This window comes from Puma concolor, chromosome A3 (assembly GCF_028749965.1).
Source record: "Puma concolor isolate L17-30 chromosome A3, mPumCon1.1.hap2, whole genome shotgun sequence".
NCBI classification, from domain to species: Eukaryota; Metazoa; Chordata; class Mammalia; order Carnivora; family Felidae; genus Puma; species Puma concolor.
Window position 1 is genome coordinate 116,348,640 of NC_141669.1, and position 24,754 is coordinate 116,373,393.

At 38.5% G+C, this 24,754-nt stretch overlaps 1 pseudogene; it reads right to left on the reverse strand.

The window, feature by feature from the left end:
- Positions 1–12,029: 12,029 nt before the first annotated feature.
- LOC112869139 (transcription factor BTF3 pseudogene) lies at positions 12,030–12,841 on the reverse strand (annotated as a pseudogene).
- Positions 12,842–24,754: the final 11,913 nt, after the last annotated feature.

Consider the following 24,754-nt stretch of genomic DNA (forward strand, 5'->3'; position numbering starts at 1 on the left):
TTATAATTTAGTTCCAGGAACACAGCAAATAAACAGCCTTTATGAGGACTATAGATGACCTAAGATGCTAATTACTAATGTGGTTTAACATTAATTGAGGAAATACAAGCTCAGGATTTTCATGTGAGCATGAGAAAGCTGGTCCCAAATTTGGGAGGTATGAGGGTAATATCTGCTTAGTGTCTACTAAGCATCAGGCTCTATAGCAGATGTCTTACATGTGATATCTCATTTAATCTTCACAAAAGCCTTGATAGGTTAATAATATTATACTCTTTTTTTTGAGAGAGAGAGAGAGAGAGAGAGAGAGAGAGAGAGAGAGATAGCACAAGCTGGGGAGAGGGGCGGAGGGAGAGATATAATACTTTTCTTTTAATGTTTATTTATATGAGAGAGAGAGAGAGAGAGAGAGAGAACATGGGGGAGCGGCAGAGAGAGAGGGGTACAGAGGATCCAAAGTAGGCTCTGTGCTGACAGCAGTGAATCTGATGCGGGGCTCAAATCCACGAACTATGAGTTCATGACCTGAGCTGAAGTTGGGACACTCAACTGGCTGAGCCATGCAGGCACCTCAAGAATCTTTTTTTAAAAATGTTTATTTATTTATTTTGAGAGAGAGCATGTGCACATGAGGGAGTGCCTGCATGCGTGAGTTGTGGGGGGTGGCGAGAGAGAGAGGGAGAGAATCCCAAGCAGGTTCTGTGCTGGCAGTGTAGAGTCCAATGCAGGGCTTGATCCCACGACCTTTGGATCATGACCTGAGTGGAAATCAAGAGTCAGAAGCTCAACCAACTGAAGCCACCCAGGTACCCCCTATGTTCATTTTATGAACAGGGAAAATGAAGCTCAGAGAGGTTAAGTCATTACCCAAAATCACACAATGAATGACAAAGATGGAATTTAATTCCAGCTCTGTATGACTGAAGCCCATATTCCTTATATTGTGTTACATTGCCTCTCAAAATATATTTGACTATGCCTATTAGTAATATAGTCAATAATAAATGATATATGTTTATTGTGTATTTATACATTTCTGTCAATTGTCTTACTTGGTCATTACAAGTAAGATAGGCTGTGTAGCGATAATTGTCACCATTTTACAGATGATGAAAAAGTCAGAAAATAACTTACATAAATCAACCAATGAATGGCTATAACAGCACTTGAAAATAGGTACTGCAATTCTCAGACTCATGCTTTTTCCACATTAGCCTCATGAGAACAGAATTTTATCTTTGAGTTTTCTGGTTCTGAAATTTTTATAGGAGCAAAAGAGTGAGCATCTTGACAGCCTGGCAATTCTTCTTATATATGGACAGATTAAACACATGTCTTCATCCCTATTCCCTACCCTATTCTCTTTAACTCACTAAAATGACAGTGAGTTAATATTTTAAAATTTATCAGCACAGAAGGACAAAGAGAGTAAGAAAGACAAAAGCAGATGAGGGATATCAACACATTTTTGGAAGATGGAAAGTTGAGCTAAGAAAACGATTCCAAATGCTTGAGAGGCATATACTAACAAGAGGCAAGCAAGTTCCTATTACAGAACACTAGAATGTCAGGAGTTGGAAGGAGCAAATAAGAAAGCAGTAGAGATATGTGAGGGGCTGAAAAGGGAGACTGGTTAAAGGTTTATATAAGCAGTTAAATTACCAGGTCCTTTCCTCATTCTGCTCAGTTAAGTGACTACCCCTCCATTTCTTTGGCAGAACGCTGGGGTTTATTCTATGGGGGAAAAATGAACTAGAGAAGCTCCAGACTGAGATACCAGGCCCAGCTAAAGATTATAGCTGAGGAGACCAGGAGGGGAGGATACCACACTGAAAACAGATCAAATGAATGTCTACTTGCTAAACGAGGAAACTTGCCAAGCCCTCTCACTCTGTTTCACTCCAGGAATACTGATGGCAAGGCTTATATTCCCTAGGCAGGAGAGCAGAGAATTAATTTTGGGAAAAACTTAAAATTGGATAACACCAGAAGCAAGATCTGTAGATACTGACACTTGAGGGTCTCCCAACAAAGCAAATAGGTCCCCACTTTATCATCTTGCAAGAAAGCCCAACAACTGACAAACTCTTCCTCTTAACACAGAGCTTCCAAATACCTTTGTAGTGACTCACTCTTAAATATGAAGGGACAGCAAAGATCACCAAATAGTTGACATAAACTTTCACCAAGAAAGGCAGCATCAAATTGAAATGGAAGAGGAAAGAAAAGAGAAACTCAGAGGGTAAGAGAGATAATATAGAGAACAGAAGAATATATTTTTAAAAACAATAAGCATCTTCTAAGAGATAGTTATAAAATAGTGCATCCATAAAGTAATGACAAGATGCTCCAAAAAAGGGATGATCGGAGGATAATAGCTCTAGGAAATTAAAAATATAATAACAAAAATAAACAATTCAAAGTAGTATTTATATATAAAATTGAGGAATCTCCTGGAAAAGAGAACAAAAATACAGAAATGGAAAATAAGAATGAAAAGATAAATAGAGGATGAATCCATAAGGTCCAACATGAGGCTAATAAGAGTTCTGGAAATATGGAAGAAATGGAGGAAAGGAAATTATCAAAGAAATTATGAGAAGATCTCTGATAATTGAAGGACATGAGTTTCCAAACTGACAACCGACTAAGTGCTCAGCATAATGTAGGGGAAAAAAACAAAATAAAAAACACTATTGTAGGGGCACCTTGCTGGCTCAGTTGGTAAGTATCTTGATTTCAGTTCAGGTCATGATCTCATGGTTCATGAGTTCGAGTCCTGCATCAGGCTCTGCGCTGACAGTGCAGAGCCTGCTTGGGATTCTGTCTCTCTCCCTCTCCCTGCCCCTCCCCCACCCAAAAAAAATTTATAAATAAACTTGAAAAAAAGCCACAATGGCACATCATCATGAAATTTCTAAACACAAGAGATAAAAAGAATCTTGGTGATGGGAAGTGAAGAGGGAGCAGGGAAAGGGAAATGCATCATTTATAAAAAGAGTAGATCATAAGAGTCACGTATATCTCAATGTTAACACTGGTTGCTAGAAGACAGTGAAACAGTGCTTTCAAAATTTGGAGAGAATATTATTTTCAACTTAGAATTCTATACTAAGTCATATTATCAATCAAGTGTGGGGGCAATTAAATATATTTTCAGGCATGCAAGGATCAAAAATTTACTACCCATCTCCTCCCATCTTTTCCTGGGACAGTACTGGAAGACATGCTCTACTGAAACAAGAAAGACAAAGATATAAATTTTAGGAGAGGAGATTAGCCAAGGCAAGAGGCAAAAGAAAGTCCCAAGATGACAGCTATACAGCAGACCTAGGGAGGAACAGTCCAGACTGAAGGAAGGAATGTTTCAGTGGAGTGTTTCCAGTGAAACTGATAGAGTGTTTGTCTATGTTGAAATAGTTTAGGCATTTTTACATTTCTGGAAGAACTAGTGATAATAACACAGAAAATTTGGTAAACCAAAAACTGAGGCAATTATTAATTCCAAGAACAAAAAGTTGTATAAGAAAGTAAATGTACATAAGAGACTCTTAAAAACTGAGAACAAACTCATAGCAGCACTCTCAACAATAGCCAAATTATGGAAAGAGCCTAAATGTCCATCAACTGATGAATGGATAAAGAAATTGTGTTTTATATACACAATGGAATACTACGTGGCAATGAGAAAAAATGAAATATGGCCTTTTGTAGCAACGTGGATGGAACTGGAGAGTGTGATGCTAAGTGAAATAAGCCATACAGAGAAAGACAGATACCATATGGTTTCACTCTTATGTGGATCCTGAGAAACTTAACAGGAACCCATGGGGGAGGGGAAGGAAAAAAAAAAAAAAGAGGTTAGAGTGGGAGAGAGCCAAAGCATAAGAGAATGTTGAGAACAGAGAACAAACTAAGGGTTGATGGGGGGTGGGAGGGAGGAGAGGGTGGGTGATGGGTATTGAGGAGGGCACCTTTTGGGATGAGCACTGGGTGTTGTATGGAAACCAATTTGACAATAAATTTCATATATTGAAAAAAAAAAAGAAAGTAAATGTAATCATAATAGAACTCATTATTTTTTTTTGAGAGAGAGAGAGAGTGCATGTACTCACAAATGGAGGAGGGGCAGATGGAGAGGGAGAGAATCTTAAGCAGGCTCCAGGCCCAGCACAGAGCCCAACGTGGGGCTCAGTCTCATGACAGTGAGGTCATGACCTGAGCCGAAATCAAGAGTCAGATGCTGAATGGACTAAGCCACCCAGGCGCCCCATAATAGAACTAATTGATCCAGGACGCCTGGGTGGCTCAGTCCATTTAGCATCCGACTCTTGATTTTGGCTCAGGTTGTGGTCTCATGGTTTGTGAGTTCCAGCCCCACATACAGCTCTAAGCTGGCAGTGTGGAGCCTTCTTGGGATTCTCTTTCTCTCTCTCTCTCTCTCTGTCTCTCTCTTTTTGCCCCTCCCTGCCCCCCTCTCCAAATAAATAAATAAATTTAAAAAATTAAAAAATAGAACTAATTGATCCAGAATTAAACCACACTTATAGAGTCATAATAAGGTCAACATGGAACATTGATTTAATTTAAAATATTGAGGGGCGCCTGGGTGGCGCAGTCGGTTAAGCGTCCGACTTCAGCCAGGTCACGATCTCATGGTCCGTGAGTTCGAGCGCCACGTCGGGCTCTGGGCTGATGGCTCAGAGCCTGGAGCCTGTTTCCGATTCTGTGTCTCCCTCTCTCTCTGCCCCTTGCCCATTCATGCTCTGTCTCTCTCTGTCCCAAAAATAAATAAACGTTGGAAAAAAAAATTAAAAAAAAATATTGAGATATAACTATTGGGAGGCTAGAGGGAAGGAAAGTATAAAGTGTTGGATCTTTATCTTATAATAGGTACTTTTTAAAATTTACAAATCAAGAAATAGCAGTATAAATATTTTACTTAGGAAAATGTTGGTAAATATGGAAAGAAGCAAGTAAAAGAGTCTGGGAGGGTGTCTCAGGCTTTGAGGAAGCCACTGCTTTTTTTTCCCTCCTAAGACTTGTGTGTGTGTGTATGTGTGTGTGTGTCTGTTAAAATACATTCCTGCTTTGTTTTGTTATGAGTCTTGTATTTCCACATGATTTTTTTTTATTTATTTGGGACAGAGAGAGACAGAGCATGAACGGGGGAGGGGCAGAGAGAGAGGGAGGCACAGAATCGGAAACAGGCTCCAGGCTCTGAGCCATCAGCCCAGAGCCTGACGCGGGGCTCGAACTCACGGACGGCGAGATCGTGACCTGGCTGAAGTCGGACGCTCAACTGACTGCGCCACCCAGGCGCCCCATGTAGATGTTATACATATTAATAATACTAGACATCAAAATGAAAAGGTAATGTGAAAAAGAAATTTATATTTATTTACAGGTATAACAATCCATGCATTGATAATGAAGAAGCAGCAATATGGTTGCTTCATGGTAACCTAGCTTGTACATTAATGAATAAATTGTTATAAAAGTTTTATGGCATATAGTATTATAGTCATAATACTATATGATAGTATTCATAATACAGTATTAGAAACATTGTTACATTAAAAAAACTTAATTGTGATGATAGGCTGACATGCAATTACAAGCAAGAGAGACATACTGTTTGGTAATATAATTCTTTGAAAGCAAAGTTATAATACGGTAAGAAAACAAACACATTATTATTTTATATTAAACATCACTCACGTCATGCCTGTGTAGGGATAGGTTATCCACTTCTATACAGATCTTGCACATGAAGAATACTTAGGCAATGAATACTATATGATGAATACTTAGGCAATAATGATGATGACACTAAAACATCTCATACTGTCCTTGCCAACAGTTATTAGGTGTTCACTCACACATGTACACATTAGATAAGTTTATTAACAGCATGATGATTATTTACTATTTATTAAGTGGAAGTATATCAGCATAAAATCTTCATCATCATTGTCTTCATGTTGAGTAGGCTGAGGAGGAGGAGGAAGAGGAAGAATTGTCCTTCTGTCTCATGGGTGGCAGATATGGAAGTGGTGGAGGAGATGGATGCAGAGGCAGGAGAGGCAGGCAGGTGTAACTTTATGGAAATACATTATAATTTCTGTCTGATTTTTTTTTTCTTTTTCAGTTCTCAAAAAAATGTTTTGCTATATGGAACCAATTCTTCTTCCACTGTTTGTTTTAGTTTCAGTGTCCATATCATAGAAGGGTCTATGTCATAAAAGAAGTTAAAAGCAGTCATGAGTAATCAGAACCCTTCTGCCAGATTGTCTAATGTCAATTTTTTTTCTGGCACTGCTTCTTCTACGTCTTCTTCCTCATCGTCTAGTACTGATACAGAAACACTCATCCCCATCAAGTCATCTTCTTTTAATTCCTCTGGTGTCATGTCTATTAGCTCTTGAATTTATCCAAGATTCATATCCTGAAACCCTTCACCCACCACATTTTTTTTTTTTTTTTTTGCCATATCCACAATCTCTTTCATGGTTTCCTTGATTGGCTCTGTTGTAAATCCTGTGAAATCATGCACAATATCTGGACACAGTTTTCTCCAGCAGAAATGTATTGTTTTGGTCTTTAATTATTTTCACAGCTTTTTCTATAATAACAATGGCATCTTCGATGGTATAATTCTTCCAGACTTTCATGATGTTCTCCTTACCAGGGTTCTCTTTCATAGCATTGACTATCCTTTCCATAGAGTATTGTGTCTAATGAGCCTTGAAAGTCCTATGACTCCCTGTTCTAGAGGCTGAATTAGAAATGTTGTATCTGGGGGCAAGTAGAATAGTTCGACACCTCGGGTATTGAATTCATGGGGTTTTGGGTGACCAGGGTATTGTGCAATATCAAAAGAACCTTAAAAGGCAGTCCCTTACCAGCAAGGTGCTTCCTGACTTTAGGGACAAAGCACTGATGGAACCAATCCAGAAAAAGGGTTCTCATTGCTCAGGCCTTCTTATTGTATAATCACAAGACTGACAGCTGGTGTTTATCTTTTCCCTTCAAGGATTGGGAACTAGCAGCTTTATAGATAAGGGCAGTCCCCATCATAAACCCAACTCCATTTGCACAAAACACTATCCCTTCCTGCCTGAAATCCCGGTGCTGACTTCTTTTCCTTACTAATAAATGTCCTTTGAGGTATTTTTTTTTTCAGAATAGGGTACTTTCATCTTCATTAAAAAAAACTGTTCAGAAGATAGCCTTTATCTTCAATGATTTTTTTTTTAACTTTAGAGAGAGAGAGAGAGAGAGAGCATGCACAGTGCAAGCAGGAGAGAGGGCAGAGGCAGAGAGATAATCTCAAGCAGGCTCCATGCTGATTGTGGAGCCCAACACAGGGCTTGATCCCTCGACCCTGGGATCATGAACTGAGCCAGAATCAAGAGTGGGATGCTCAACGCAGCCACTCTGAACAACAGTATGGAGGTGCCTCAACAAATTAAAAACAGAACTACCCTATGACCCAGCAATTGCACTACTAGGTATTTATCGAAGGATACAGGTGTGCTATTTCGAAGGGGCACATGCATCCCAATGTTTATAGCAGCAGTATTGACAATAGCCAAAGTATGGAAAGAGCCCAAATGTCCACTGACTGATGAATGGATAAAGAAGTTGTGGTATATATGTATACAATGGAATATTACTCAGAGCTCAAAAAGAATGAAATCTTGCCATTTGCAGCAACATGGATGGAACTAGAGTGTATTATGCTAAGTGAAATTAGTCAGTCAGAGAAAGACAAATATCATATGACTTCACTCATATGTGGAATTCAAGATACACAACAGATGAACATAAAGGAAAGGAAGCAAAAATAATATAAAAACAGAGAGGGGGACAAAACATAAGAGACTCTTAAATACAGAGAACAAACTGAGTGAGGGTTGCTGGAGGGGTATTGGGTGGGGGGATGGGTTAAATGGGCAAGGGCATTAAGGAAGACACTTGTTGGGATGATCACTGGTGTTACATGTTAAGTGATGAATCATGAAATTCTATTCCTGAAATCATTATTACACTATATGTTAACTAATAGGGATATAAATTAAAAATAATAATAATTTAAAAAAAGAGTGGGACACTCAACCAGTTGAGCCACTCAGGTGCCCCATCACCTCAATGATTTTCTTAGTGGTATCTGGGAACTTGTCTGCTGCCTCTTGGTCAGCAGAAGCTGTTTCTCCTGTTAACCTCGACATTAAAAAAATTTTTTTTAATGTTTATTTTTAAGAGATAAAGAGAGACAGAGCACGAGTGGGGAGGGAGAAGAGAGAGAGGGAGACACAGAATCCAAAGTAGGCTCCAGGCTGTGAGCTGTCAGCACAGAGCCTGATGCACGTTTCGAACCCGCAAGATCATGACCTGAACGAAAGTTGGCGCTTAACTGACTGAGCCACACAGATGCCCCTACCTTGACATTTTTTAAGCCAAACCTCTTTCTAAAATTATCAACCCATCCTTTGCTGACATTGAATTCTCTAGCTTTGTATCCTTCAGCTTCCTTTTGCTTTAAGTTGTCATATAGTGACTTTGCTTTTTCTCGAACCAGAGTCTGTAGTAGGTATTCCTTTCTTATAGCAATCTTGTATCCACATAAAAGCTGCATTTTCGATACAAGATAAAAAGGTATTTTGCAAAAAATGAAAGGCTTTTGTGCCTACTGTCATAGCTGCAGCAATGGCTTTAGGAATTTCCTTTTCTTTCTTTCTTTCTTTCTTTCTTTCTTTCTTTCTTTCTTTCTCTTTTCTTTTCTTTTTACAGTGGTCTTTACACTGAATTCATTTTTCTTGAAATGGTGGCAGCTGCAGCTGCTGAATTCAGTCTATGGGACATATCAAGCAATTCATCTTTTTCTTTTTTTTTTTTTAATTTTTTTTTCAACGTTTATTTATTTTTTTTGGGACAGAGAGAGACAGAGCATGAACAGGGGAGGGGCAGAGAGAGAGGGAGACACAGAATCAGAAACAGGCTCCAGGCTCTGAGCCATCAGTCCAGAGCCTGACGCGGGGCTCGAACTCACGGACCCCGAGATCGTGACCTGGCTGAAGTCGGACGCTTAACCGACTGCGCCACCCAGGCGCCCCAATTCATCTTTTTCTTACAATGTCATGACTTTGTTCTTGGGAGCATTTCCAACATCACTAGTGGCACTATGTATGGGTCCTATGGTGTTACTCAAGATTCATGGTATTGCACTAAACACATGAAAACACACCAGAACTGTGAGAGATCACTTTTTATTGAGATTGGCAATTTACTGGAGAGATGAATTGCGCATACAGATCATTTTAAATGGATATTAGCAACCCTTGACCTCACTGCAGTAGCAACAAGAGATGGCTATAAAACTATTACAGCAGTACAATATATACTACTACAGTTAATTTTATGCTGTTATGATTTAACACTGCAGCTTTATGTTGCTTACATTTCTTGACTGTGGATGGCACCACGTATGGTCTGTAAGTATGTGCATTAGTTTTGATAAATTTTAACTTTTCGTAATAGACTTGTGTATATTTTTGGGGGAGTACCTGATAAAATAGACTAATACCTACATATATTTTATGCATTTGTGACATACATAGCTTTTAAATTTTTTCAATATTTTTAGGCTACACAGTATACCTGAAGGTTTTTTTTTTTTTAATTTTACTTCTTATTTTTTAAAATTTACATCCAAATTAGTTAGCATATGGTGCAACAATGATTTCAGGAGTAGATTCCTTAATGCTCCTTACCCATTTAGCCCATCCCCCCTCACACAACCCCTCCAGCAACCCTCAGTTTGTTCTCCATATTTATGAGTCTCTTCTGTTTTGTCCCCCTCCCTGTTTTTATATTATTTTTGTTTCCCTTCCCTTATGTTCATCTGTTTTGTCTCTTAAAGTCCTCATATGAGTGAAGTCATCTGATTTTTGTCTTTCTCTGACTGACTAATTTCACCTAGCATGATACCCTCCAGTTCCATCCACGTAGTTGCAAATGGCAAGATTTCATTCTTTTTGATGGCCAAGTAATACTCCATTGTATATATATATACCACCTCTTCTTTATCCATTCATCCATCGATGGACATCTGGGCTCTTTCCATCCTTTGGCTATTGTTGATAGTGCTGCTATAAACATGGGGGTGCATGTGTCCCTTTGAAACAGCACACCTGTATCCTGTGGATAAATGCCTAGTAGTGCAATTGCTGGGTTGCAGGGTAGTTCTATTTTTAGTTTTTTTGAGGAGCCTCCATACTGTTTTCCAGAGTGGCTGCACCAGCTTGCATTCCCACCAACAATGCAAAAGAGATCCTCTTTCTCCGCATCCTCGCCAACATCTGTTCTTGTCTGAGTTGTTAATGTTAGCCATTCTGACAGGTGTAAGGTGGTATCTCATTGTGGTTTTGATTTGTATTTCCCCGATGATGAGTGATGTTGAGCATGTTTTCATGCATCGGTTGGCCATCTGGATGTCTTCCTTGGAGAAGTGTCTATTCATGTCTTTTGCCCATTTCTTCACTGGGTTATTTGTTTTTTGGGTGCTGAGTTTGATAAGTTCTTTATAGATTTTGGATACTGACCTTTATCTGATATGTCATTTGCAAATATCTTCTCCCATTCCATCGGTTGCCTTTTAGTTTTGCTGATTGTTTCCTTTGCTGTGCAGAAGATTTTTATTTTGATGAGGTCCCAGCAGTTCATTTTTGCTTTGGTTTCCCTTGCCTCTGGAGACGTGTTGAGTAAGAAGTTGCTGCAGCCAAGATCAAAGAGGTTTTTGCCTGCTTTCTCCTCAAGGATTTTGATGGCTTTTTGTCTTACATTTAGGTCTTTCATCCATTTTGAGTTTATTTTTGTGTATGGTGTAAGAAAGTGGTCCAGGTTCATTCTTCCACATGTTGCTGTCCAGTTTTCCCAGCACCACTTGCTGAAGAGACTGTCTTTATTCCAGTGAATATTCTTTCCTGCTTTGTCAAAGATTAGTTGGCCATATGTTTGTGGGTCCATTTCTGGGTTTTCTATTCTGTTCCATTGATCTGAGTGTCTGATCTTGTGCCAATAGCATACTGTCTTGATGATTACAGCTTTGTAGTACAGCTTGAAGTCTGGGATTGTGATGCCTCCTACCTGCAGGTTTTTTTCAAAGTGTCACAAATCACAAAAAAAACTTTCCAGTATGTTTATTGAAAAAAAATCCATGCAAAGTGGATCCACACAGTTCAAACCTGTGTTGTTCAAGGGTCAACTATATATCTTTGCCTCTGAAATTTCCCACATATCCTATTATTACTGTTCTCAGCTTCTAATAAGCAATAAATCAATGTTTCCACAGATTTGTTGACTGGTATTGTGAGGAAAATATTTGTCATTAAATGTTCCTGTAATTCTGTACTTAGAAAAGACAGAAAGTGCCATATACTCCAGGAAAATTCTATTTTCATTGTTAAATTTAGGCTTAAATTGGGGCTAAACAATAAAGTAAAAACAAAATAATATGTTTTCTTCCAAAGGAAGAGTTCCTTAATCATTTATATTTTTATAAGACAGATTTTATCTAAAACACAGGAGTACCCCCACAGATTTGGTAAACTTAATTCCTATTCTTACTTCTACTCAGTTCTTATGAGTGTTAACAGAAGAATTTGTCACCCATATAAACAAATAAAAGTATGGCATAGTAGGATGAAGCCTGATGAGGGAGATATAAAGAGAGTTTTTCTGACCTGGAAATGTATAAACAGAGTAAGACTTCATTTGTTCAATACCTAGAATATTAGAACTTCAGATCACCTTCAGAAATTTAAAATACACTTTAGGAAAATAAAAATAAAATAAATATAAGTAAATTTATAATGCTAACCTTTTCGTATATGTTAGAACATAATTTTTCAATTAAAGCCATATTATTATGCCTAATATTTATTGAATGCTTTCTTTTGAACACTCTTCTAAGCTCCTTAATATATTATCTTATTATTATTTTTTTTTTTTACTAGGCAAAGAACTTTATTAACCTTGTTTCAAACTTTATCCCCAGGCTTCTTCAGCTTAATTAGCTGCAAAGAATGAATTGTGTATAAGCAAAAACTGAAAAGAGCTGCAGTGTCCAAGGGGCTTGGGCTTAAAAATATTAGAGATCTAGATTTTATCAGATCCATGAACAAAATGTTTAAAAAGCAGTCATAATGTAAAATAGCAGCTCCCAGTAATTGCTTCAAGTTTTTTCTTCTTCAGAAGTTGACTCAATTCAGTTTGCTTCATTCTTGGAAGCTTCATCAAAATTCTCCACAAGATCTGGAACTTTATCATCATCCTCATCATCATAATCTCCAGTAGCGAGTGGTGCCTTTCCATCCACAGATTGGGCAGAGCTTCAACCAATCTTCTTAAACTAGTCAGGCTGTCTGCACCAAGTTGGTTTAAGATACTGGGGAGCATTTCTGTCAGCTGCTTTGTCTCAGCATGGCCTGTAATGGTGAAAGCGTTTGCCTGAACTTTAGGGTTGTTAAAGTGGATCACTGTTCCTTGGTTTGTGAGTATATTCATTTCTGCAATACCAGAGATATTATTTACCCCTAACTTCTTTAAGGAGAACTGAAGTTTTTTATCATATGCTGTAGCTGTTCTATGAACCACCTTCTTCTTTCAGGGAGCGGCTCCTTTCCCACCAATGCACACTTGTGCTTGCAGTTTGGCAAGTTTCTACTGGTTCGTGATAGTTTCTTTCATCTTGTTGGAGTGGATGTGGACCATGCGGGGGACTAGGGTTGGCGCTCAGGGGTCTCAGGTGGACCAGTTGAGATTAGGTGTACACATGTAGGGACGCAAGATGGCAGCTAGATTTTTTTTTTTTTTTTGTCACAAACAACCCTGTTAAATAGGTATCATCATTATCCCCATTTTACAAAATAAGAGACTAAGTAATTAAATACCATCTTCCAGATATGATCTGATCAGTTCCTAGATATTTTACGTCTTTTTTTTTTTTTTTTAAGTAGGTTCCACATCCAGTACAGAGTCCAATACTGGACTTGAACTCATGACCCTAAGATTATGACCTAAATGAGATCAAGAGTCAGATGCTTAAATGACTAAGCCACCTAGGCACCTGGATATTGTACATCATTTAAATATGACCATTTTTTTCTTTAAAAAAATTTTTTTAATGTTTGTTTATTTATTATTTATTTATTTATTTTTTTGACAGAGAGAGAGAGAGGCAGAGCGTGAGCAGGGAAGGGGCAGAGAGAGACACACACACAATCCGAAGCAGGCTCCAGGCTCCCAGCTGTCAGCACAGAGCCTGACATGGAGCTCAAACTCACAAGCTGTGAGATCATGACCTGAGCCGAAGTCTGATGCTTGACTGACTGAGCCACCCAGGCACCCCCTTTTTTGATTTTTATAGCAGCTATGTCATACTGCTAGTTTACCTTTGAAGGTTTTTTTTTTTTCAGTCTGGTTCTAACTCACCATTTTAGTTATATCTCCTATCTTGATGTTAAATATTAATGCTGAAGACATAGATTATGTACCTTTCCCTAATTTGCTGATAAAAATGTTGAAGGGACAAGGCCAAGTGTGGCCCATCACTGTAGACCTTTGTCCAGGTCACATGGTCCTTCTATGTAGACAGCTACAAATTCAACTAACTGTACTTCTCAAGTAGTACCTATTTCTCCTATGTATCACCACTGTCACCATGAGATAATCTGTCAAATACAAATCTGAAATCAGGATACATCATACCTAACTAATGGAGGATGTCTTTCATCTGTTTGCCAGCTATATCCATAAAAGAAATGTAATTTATTTGGTATGACTTGTTTTAATTAACTCGTACCCATTTCTATATTTTACCTTTCTCCAAGTGTTCACAAATCATCTGTTTCATTTTAGGGTATTGCAAAGAATTAAAGTCACTAACTGGGCTGTCATTTCTAGAAATCATTTTTCCCCTATGTGTAATAATTAAGGCCACCTTTACATTTTTCTAGATTCCTTATTGTCCTTGATTCCTGGTGATTACTGGGAGTAACTCTATGATCTCGCTGGTAAAATCTGAAGAAACTTGGAATGAAATCCTAAACTATAAGAACTGTCCTTCTTAGGAATGACCTAAACCTTCCTTACTATCTTATTTTCTAAATTGCACTTCAGTTTCCTCATAATAGTATTAAACTCCTTCCATTTTAAGATTGTTCTTCTTGGTGGAGCCATCTGACCTGGTGGCTTTTATTATTCTCCTACCTATATAATCACTTTTTGGCCTCTTTATTTCTAGCTTCCTCTAAGTATTTCTTCTCAGGTTCCTAGTTTCCCAACGTACACTGCTACTTCTTTCCTATTAGATAACTCTTCTAAACAAAAAATGTCTTTGGATCACTTGGGTGGCTTAGTCAGTTGAGTGTGTGATTTCAGCTCAGGTCATGATCTCACAGTTTGTGGGTTAGAGCCCTGCATTGGACTCTGTGCTGACAGTTCAGAGCCTGGAGCCTGCTTTGGATTGTCCCTCTCTGTCTCTGCCCCTCTCCCATTCATGCTCTGTCTCTCTCTCTCCTCAAAATAAAAATAAACATTAAAAAATTAAAAAAATAAGAAACCCCAGAACTAGACCCACAAACGTATGACCAACTCATCTTTGACAAAGCAGGAAAGAACATCCAATGGAAAAAAGACAGTCTCTTTAACAAATGGTGCTGGGAGAACTGGACAACAACATGCAGAAGGTTGAAACTAGACCACTTTCTCACACCATTCACAAAAATAAACTCAAAATGGATAAAGGACCTGAATGTGAGACAGGAAACCATCAAAACCTTAGAGGAGAAAGCAGGAAAAGACCTCTCTGACCTCAGCCGTAGCAATCTCTTACTCGACACATCCCCAAAGGCAAGGGAATTAAAAGCAAAAGTGAATTACTGGGACCTTATGAAGATAAAAAGCTTCTGCACAGCAAAGGAAACAACCAACAAAACTAAAAGGCAACCAACGGAATGGGAAAAGATATTTGCAAATGACATATCGGACAAAGGGCTAGTATCCAAAATCTATAAAGAGCTCACCAAACTCCACACCCGAAAAGCAAATAACCCAGTGAAGAAATGGGCAGAAAACATGAATAGACACTTCTCTAAAGAAGACATCCGGATGGCCAACAGGCACATGAAAAGATGTTCAGCGTCGCTCCTTATCAGGGAAATACAAATCAAAACCACACTCAGATATCACCTCACGCCAGTCAGAGTGGCCAAAATGAACAAATCAGGAGACTATAGATGCTGGAGAGGATGTGGAGAAACGGGAACCCTCTTGCACTGTTGGTGGGAATGCAAATTGGTGCAGCCGCTCTGGAAAGCAGTGTGGAGGTTCCTCAGAAAATTAAAAATAGACCTACCCTATGACCCAGCAATAGCACTGCTAGGAATTTATCCAAGGGACACAGGAGTACTGATGCATAGGGGCACTTGTACCCCAATGTTCATAGCAGCACTCTCAACAATAGCCAAATTATGGAAAGAGCCTAAATGTCCATCAACTGATGAATGGATAAAGAAATTGTGGTTTATATATACAATGGAGTACTACGTGGCAATGAGAAAAAATGAAATATGGCCTTTTGTAGCAACGTGGATGGAACTGGAGAGTGTGATGCTAAGTGAAATAAGCCATACAGAGAAAGACAGATACCATATGGTTTCACTCTTATGTGGATCCTGAGAAACTTAACAGGAACCCATGGGGGAGGGGAACAAAAAAAAAAAAAAGAGGTTAGAGTGGGAGAGAGCCAAAGCATAAGAGACTGTTGAGAACTGAGAACAAACTAAGGGTTGATGGGGGGTGGGAGGGAGGAGAGGGTGGGTGATGGGTACTGAGGAGGGCACCTTTTGGGATGAGCACTGGGTGTTGTATGGAAACCAATTTGACAATAAATTTCATATATAAAAAAAAAAAATCCAAAAAAAAAAAATTAAAAAAATATATACCTGTATGTAGCCTTATTCTTTTTTTAAAATTTGTTTGTTTGTTTGTTCGTTTGTTTGTTTGTTTAGAGAGAGAGAGTATAAGCAGGGGAGGGCCGGAGAGAGAGGGAGAGAGAGAGAGTCCCAAGAAGGCTCTGCAGTGACAGCACAGAGGCCTATGTGGGGCTCAAACTCACGAACCGTGAGATCATGACCCGAGCTGAAACCAAGAGTCAGATGCCCAAACGACTGCCATCCAGGCACCCCACATGTAGCCTTATTCTTTTTGAGAAATCTCTTTTCCTTCCTCAAGGTCCCTTCCACCCAATAACCTCACAAAGCAATAGTCTCTTTCTCCTCTGAACTTTTATAGTATTTTATTTATGCCTGTCTTTTTATATTATTTGTCATGTTCTTTCTAACATTAGAGTTGTCTGTACTCATTTCCTGTTTACTAGAATCTAAACCTCTTAGGACAAGAACCAAATTTTACACCTTTATGTATTCCAGTTAATTTAATACCTGCACATAATAAATACTCAGGGAGTGTTTGTAGAATTAACGGAATAGACAAATGAATAAATGGAGTCCTATCTGCTGGTGTGCTGGAGCCTGCTCTTACTGGCTTTTGAATGCTAATTTTCAGAAATTTTGCTATAGGCTGTTAAACAGTTCGTAGCTTGAAAACTGGCCATGGTAGAATTATTTACACCACTGTTTTGTTGCACATCAAAACAGAGCTTTTTTACTCCCTGGAAAGCCAATTATTGTTAAACATTTATATTATTATCAAACATTTACCAGTACACCAGTGGTTCCATTCCTCCATACTAGAAAATTGTATATACCTCTTTGAGTTAAAATTAAACATATGGCTCAGTTCGAAGAGTGTCTGTTGAGCTCAGGGTTGTGAGTTTGAGCCCCATGTTGGGTGTAGAGATTACTTAAATAAATAAAACTTTAAAATAATTTTTAAGTTTATTTATTTTGAGAGAGAGAGTGCAAGTGGGGGAGAGGCAGAGAGAGAGAGGGAGAGAAAGAGAATCCCAAGCAGGCTCCACACTGTCAGTGCAGAGCCTGATGCAGGGCTCAAATTCACGAACCCCGAGATCATGACCTGAGCCAAAGTTGGATGCTTAACCAACTGAGCCACCCAGGTGCCCTTTAAATACATAAAACTTTTTAAAAAATTAAACTTGGGGCACCTGGGTGGCTCAGTTGGTTGGGCGACTGACTTCGGCTCAGGTCATGATCTCGCAGTTTGTGAGTTTGAGCCCCGCATCGAGCTCTGTGCTGACAGCTCAGAGCCTGGAGCCTGCTGCAGATTCTGTGTCTTCCCCCTCTCTCTGACCCTCCCCTGCTCACGCTCTGTGTCTCTCTGTCTCTGAATAATAAATAAACGTTAAAAAATTTTTTTTAATTAAATTTATCATGAAAAAAGCTGAAAGACTTTCTAAGCCATCTATTCCATTTACAACATTTTACAGATAAGGAAACTGAGGTCCAGAGAAGTGAAGCAGTTTGTGCATGTCACATGTCCAGGTAGTGGCAAAGCAGAAACTAGATTCCCCCTCTGCAGTCTTCCACTCATTTCTTCTTTTCATACTACCACATTGACTTCGTTTTTATGCTGTTTATCCTCGCTTTGTTCCTTGGTATAGCCCTAAATAAGGCCAAAAGTATTGTTCTAAACATAATAATTTTTAAGGGTGCCAGTGAACAGAATACAGCTTTCTCTTCCCTTTTGTTTCTTTGCAGACAGATTTAAATGAACACATTTGTTTTGGAGAAAGAGTTGATCCTGTTTCTGAGTGTTACAGGCTAAGGAAAAAAAAAAAGTTTTGCCTTTGATGTTTCCTTATTGGCCAGTTAAAATAAAACATTTACATTGTTTTATTGAATAAAAAGAGATTTCATTTCATTAAAGTGCACTATATGAAACTTAGGAAGAGGTTTGTGAACTTTTCTTGCTTGCTCCCCAAGAATGATTGGGAATACCAGGCTATAACAATTTTGTTTCTTCCACGGTGGCATGTACTATCTTCCTCACTGACCTCTCTTGTATTCTAAAATTCTCATTATTAGTTTGACTATCTGGAATCAAGGTGTTAAAATGCACAAATGCTACCTAGGAGGAAATGCACAAAAAACCATTATTAGAACCCTACAGCAATAAAAACAGGACAGATATTTTGTGAATTTGAAGGGATAAGGGTGATAAAGAGAGATCCAAGATAATGTAGAATTGTCTCAAACTATCTGAAAGCCAATCAAATAAAAAAGGATTTAGATTTAGTCTGTGAGGCTCCAAGACCAGGACCAGTGGGTAAAACTTGCAGGGAATCGGGATTAGCTGAATATAAGGAAGAATTTTTCTGTAATCTTAATAGTACAAAGATAGAATAGACTGCACTAATAGGTAATAAGTTCTTATTACTGGTGGTGTTTTGATCAGAAGCTGTACAATTAGGAAGGATGCTGAACTCAGGATTCTTAAAAGATACTTTAATTAAATGATCTATAATATCTCTTCTAATCTTGGAACTGTCTGAATCTGCTAGGTTTTGTTTGTTTATTTTGCGCTCCAAAGAAACTATTTCTGTATAGATTAAAGACTTGGAGAGATGAAGTGGAACGTGGGGAAAAGGCCACCCTGATAGCTCTATGCTTCTGTACATTGAGGATAATAATACCTACCATTATTGTAAATAATCATGATAGGCTAGGTTGGGCTGTAATGACAAACAACATTCAAATCTTAATGATTTATAGCAGCAATGGTTTACTTCTCACTCATAGTATTGTGAACTGACTGTAGCTTTGTTCTACATCATCTTTAAAAAAAATTTTTTTTAACGTTCATTTTTTTTGAGAGAGAGAGCAAGAGAGAGCATGCAAGTTGAGGTGGGGGAAGGGCAGAGAGAGAATTTGAAGCAGACTTGGCAAAAGCACAAAGCCTGACATGGGGCTTGAACCCACGAATCGTGAAATTCCAAACTGAGCTGAAGTCAGATGCTCAACCTACTAGAGCCACCCAGGTACCCATACATCATCTTTACTCTAGGACCCAGGCTTTCTATCTGAGATATTGCCTGTCTTATGGAAGAAGAAAAAGAGGCAGGCAAACCACTCACAGGCCCTTAAAGCTTCTACCTAGACCTCATACATGCCACCAATTTTATTAGAGCAAATTATATGGTATGGTGGTTTTCTTTTTTTTAATCAGTAATTATTATTTTTTATTTCTTTTTAAAATTGAAGTATAGTTGACACACAATGTTACGTTATTTTCAGGTATACAACATAGTGATTTGACAACTGTATGTGGTATGCTATCCTCACAAGTTATCAGTGATTATTTATTTATTTAGTGATTTATCACTTACATATAACACCAGTGCTCATTCCAACAAGGGTCCTCCTTAATGCCCCTTGCCCATGTAGCCCTTTCCCCCACCCGAACCCCCTCTAGCAACCCTCAGTTTGTTCTGTGTATTTAAGAGTCTCTTATGGTTTGTCTCTCTCTCTGTTTTTATATTATTTTTGCTTCTCTTCCCTTATGTTCATCTATTTTAAATTGAAGTCATGTGATATTTGTCTTTCTCTGACTGGCTTATTTCATTTAGAATACATTCTATTTCCATCCATGTTGTTGAAAATGGTAACATTACAGGGGCACCTGGGTGGCTTAGTTGGTTGAGCACCCGACTTCGGCTCAGGTCATGATCTCATAGTTTGTGGGTTCGAGCCCCGCATCAGGCTCTATGCTGCCGCTTGCTCAGAGCCTGGAGCCTGTTTCAGATTCTGTGTCTCCCTCTCTCTCTCTGCCCCTCCCCCACTCATGCTTTGTCTCACTCTGTTTCTCAAAAATAAATAAATGTAAAAAAAATTTTTTAAAAAGAAAATGGTAACATTTCATTCTTTTTGATTGTCGAGTAATACTCCATTGTAAATATATACCACATTTTCTTTATCCATTCATCAGTCGATGGACATTTGGGCTTTTTCCATATGTTGACTATTGTCGATAGCTCTGCTATAAACATTGGGGTGCATGTGCCCTTTCGAATCAGCACTCCTGTATCCTTTGAATAAATACCTAGTAGTGCAATTGCTGGGTCATAGGGTAGTTCTATCTTTAATTTTTTGAGGAACCTCCATGCTGTTTTCCAGAGTAGCTGTACCAGTTTGCATTCCCACCAGCAGTGCAAAAGGGTTCCTCTTTCTCCGCCTCCTCGCCTACATCTGTTGTTGCCTGTTAATTTTAGCCATTCTTACAGGTGTGAGGTGGTATCTCATTGTGGTTTTGATTTGTATTTCCCTGATGATACATTTGATGTTGAGCATTTTTTCATGTGTCTGTTAGCCATCTGGATGTCTTGTTTGGAACAGTGTCTATTCCTGTATTCTGCCCATTTCTTCACTGGATTATTTGTTTTTTGGGCGTTGAGTTTAATAAGTTCCTTACAGATTTTGGATACTAACCCTTTATCTGATATGTCATTTGCAAATATCTTCTCCCATTCTGTAGGTTGCCTTTTAGTTTTGCTAATTGTTTCCTTCTCTGTGCAGAAGCTTATCTTTTTTTTTTTTTTAAGTTTATTTATTTATTTTTAGAGAGACAGAGACAGTGTGAGTGAGGGAAGGGTAGAGGGAGAGAGAGACAGAGAATCTCAAGGAGGCTCTGCACCACTACAGCAGAGCGCAATGCGGAGCTCAAACCCATGAGCCTGACTGAGGCACCCAGATGCCCTGAAGCTTTTTATCTTAGAGGTCCCAATAGTTCATTTTTGCTTTTGTTTCCCTTGCCTCTGAAGACATGTCAAGAAGCTGCTGCATCTGAGGTCAAAGAGGTTGTTGCCTGTTTTCTCCTCTAGGATTTTGATCGCTTCTTGTTTTACGTTTAAGTCTTTCATCCATTTTGAGTTTATTTTTGTGTATGGTGTAAGAAAGTGGTCCAGGTTGATTCTTCTGCATGTCACTGTCCAGTTTTCCCAATACCATTTGCTGAAGAGACTTTTTTCCATTGAATATTCTTTCTTGCTTTGCCAAAGATTATTTGGCCATATGTTTGTGGGTCCGTTTTGTGGTTCTCTATTCTGTTCCATTGATCTATGTGTCTGTTCTTGTGCCAGTACCATACTGTCTTGATGATTACAGCTTTGTAATACAGCTTGAAGTCCAGAATTATGATGCCTCCAGCTTTGGTTCTCTTTTTCATGTTTGCTTTGGATATTTGGGGTCTTTTGTGGTTCCATACAAATTTTAGGATTGTTTGTTCTAGCTCTGTGAAGAATGCTGGCGTTATTTGATAGGGATTGGTCAGTAACTATTTAAATGTACATGAACTAAATACTCCAATAAGAAGGTGGAGACTGGTAGAATTGATTTTAAAAATGATTCATCTATATTCTTTCCATGAGAGACCCATGTTAGACCTGAATATAGTGAAAAGATGAAAAGACTCTTTCTATGCAAATAGTAACCAAAAATGAATCAGACCAGCCATATTAATATGCATATGTATATCTATTAGAGACATTTGAAGTTCGTATAATATGGTTTATGTATAGTACTTTGTGCTGTGCCTGGGATGTTACTAGATAAATCCTAATTTTTTGGACCTAAAAGACCACTCTATGATTGAACATATGTATTTCGATTTATATCATCTTCATATGGCTGTATCTTATCTAACATCAATAAATAAATCTATGATCTAATGCTTTTGTAAAAATAGAAATTCAGAGAATGCAAGAAGTGAAACCAACTCTCAGGGTCATAATTGTGTTGGGTCAGTGGGAATACTGAGCATTGTGTTCTCTCTTGTGTTTCAGCTCTTGCTTAATATATAAAGACAGAGTAGTAGAAAAAGTGACCTGGTATATTCAGCAAAGGCAAAATCAGCAGGTGTGGTGGTTTTCAAAGTATGTCCACAAATTTTTTGAAATTCCTTCCTTCAGAAAGTAGAGCCTAATTTCTCTCCCTTTGAGTGTTGGACTTAGTCACTTGGTTCTAACAAATACATGATGGCAGAAGTGATGATGTGTGACTTCCAAGACAGGGTCATAAAAGGCATTGCAACTTCTTCCTTGATCTCTCTTTTAGTTTACTCAGTCTTGAGGAAGCCAACTGCCCATGTCACGAGGACACTAAAATAACCCAATGATTAGACCCATATGGTGAAGACCTTAGGCCCTTCACCAGTAGTCACTGAGGATCAGAAATATCCTGCCAACATCCATATAAATGAGCCCTCTTGGAAGAGGATCTTCCTACTCCAGTCAAGTTTTCAAATGTCTGCAGCCCTAGAAAACATCTTGAGTATAACCGCATGAGAGACCCTAAGCCAGAAATAACTAGCTAAGCTACTCCCACTCCCAAATTCTTGACTCACCGAAACTGTGCAATAGATGTTAAATATTTATTGTTTTTAATTGCTAAGTTTTGGAGTAATTTGTCACACAGCAGTAGATAACTAATACATGTGGCCACCTGAATTCAATGGGGCAGAATGCATAATCCAGCAAAGAGGGATATATATAGTAGGAAGAGAAACTGGAATATTTGGTGAACAATGATACTTACCACAATAGCTAAAATATTTAAATCCAATCCTCTACCCATTCATTAGACAAATATCTGAAACAAGGAATAAATCATATAACCTCTGCATATTTACTCTCTTTTCCCTATTCTATTGTGCAGGTCAGGTCTATAATCAGCAAATAAAGGGGTATTTTAAGTCTGGGATCTGATACCCTCTTCCTACTCCCTACCCCCTTCTAATTCCTTGAGTTTTAGGGTTGTCAAATTCCATTGTTTTCCCTGCTTTTGATCCCTCTTTAGTCCCAAACCAACCAGTTTACTCTTATCATTCAAACCTAGTCTCCAGGACTAGACCATTACCTTTTCCTCATCTTTCATACCAATGGTTTTCTTACAGTGTTATTATTGCCCAGATTGACTTACTGGCATTCTGGCCATTTGTATGGTATTACATTGTTTTAGTTTTACATATTCTAGTGAGTGTGAAATGATATCTCATGGTGGTTTTAATTTACAATTTCCTGTTGACTAGTAGAGTTGAGTATCTTTTCTTATGTTCTTTTAGCCATTCATGTATCTTATGTTGTAAAATATCTGTTCAGTTTTTTTGCCGATCTTCTTGAAGTGTAAGAGTTTTTGTAATGTGTTCCAGATATAAGTCCTTTGTGCGATATATGTGTTGCAGATATTTTCTTCCCGTCTCTGGCTTGCCTTTTCACTTTCTTAAGAGTATGTTTTGAAAAGCAGAAAGTCTTCTTTTTATAAAGTCCAAGTTATCAATTTTTTCTTTTATTAATGTTTCCGTGTCTTCAGAAATCTTTGGTTATATCAAGATTGCATGTTTCCTTTTAAAGTTGGCAATACGTATTTATTTCTCTCTTTGGAAGGAAGCTAACTTCAGTATGGGCCTACAACATACCAGGCCCTTTCAATACATAATTGGATCTATAATGTGATTGCAGTCTTCTGTATTAACTGAATGTATCGATAATCTTAAATCTCTTTATATGAGATATGGAGATATATAGAAATAATTAATCATGTTGTTATAGAAATTATATCTTTATATAAATAGTGGACCTCATGTTGACTACATTTGTGGCTGACAAGAAGAGGACCAGAAACACTGGAGAAGTTGCTCAGGAAGATATAGAGAGAAGTTAGAAAGATAGACAATTATTTAAAAAACAAACGAACAAAAAACAAAACCCCAAGCTCTCAAACTGCAAATGGCATCTGGTAAGAATTACAGTAATAAAACCTAACTGTTGTGCAAGGAGTAATCTAGGGGGTCGCCTGGGTGGCTCAATCGATTAAGTGGCTGACTTTGGCTTAGATCATGAGCTCATGGTTTGTGGGTTCAAGCCCCATATCAGGCTCTGTGCTGACAGCTCAGCCTGGAACCTGCTTCAGATTTTGTGTCTCCCTCTCTCTCTGCCTCTTCCCCCTCTCACACTCTGTCTCTCTCTCTCTCAAAAATAAATAATAAACATTAATTAAAAAAAAAAAAAGAGTAACCTAGGGATAGTGAACCTCATGTATTCCCAGTGAGATGGGTTGAAAATGTTCCTACAGACCTGATTCTAGGATGAGAACCTTGAAAACTATACAGCCATAGTTAAGATGATCGCTGGATAGGCCCTGCAGAAGTACCCTGCTCTCTTATTCCTCTCACTAATTAATACTTATTTGGTCCTGAGTCTGGATCTAAATTAAAAAAAATTTTTTTTTTAATTTTTTTATTTGTTATTGAGAGACAGAGACAGAGCATGAGCATGGGAGGGGCAGAGAGAGGGAGAGACATAGAATCTGAAGCAGAAGCAGACTCCAGGCTCTGAGCTGTCAGCACAGAGCCTCACATGGGGCTTGAACTCTTAGAGCACAAGATCGTGACCTGAGCTGAAGTCGGCCGCTTAACCGACTGAACCACCCAGGCGCCCCATGAGTCTTGATCTAAAAGTGAAAGGAGGATAAAGAATTCATGCCACCAGCATCTCCTCCACCCTTTTTTGGGATTATGAACAATTAGAGGTCAGAGAGAAATGTGGAAAAAACAGGATCCAGTACCTGGTAAACTTCCCTTCCCTCCAGGTAGATCTAAGCTCTTTATATCCTGACTCTACTACTCGATTTTACAAAGAGAGGTACCCCTTTTTTGGGATTATGAACAATTAGAGGTCAGAGAGAAATGTGGAGAAAACAGGATCCAGTACCCTGGT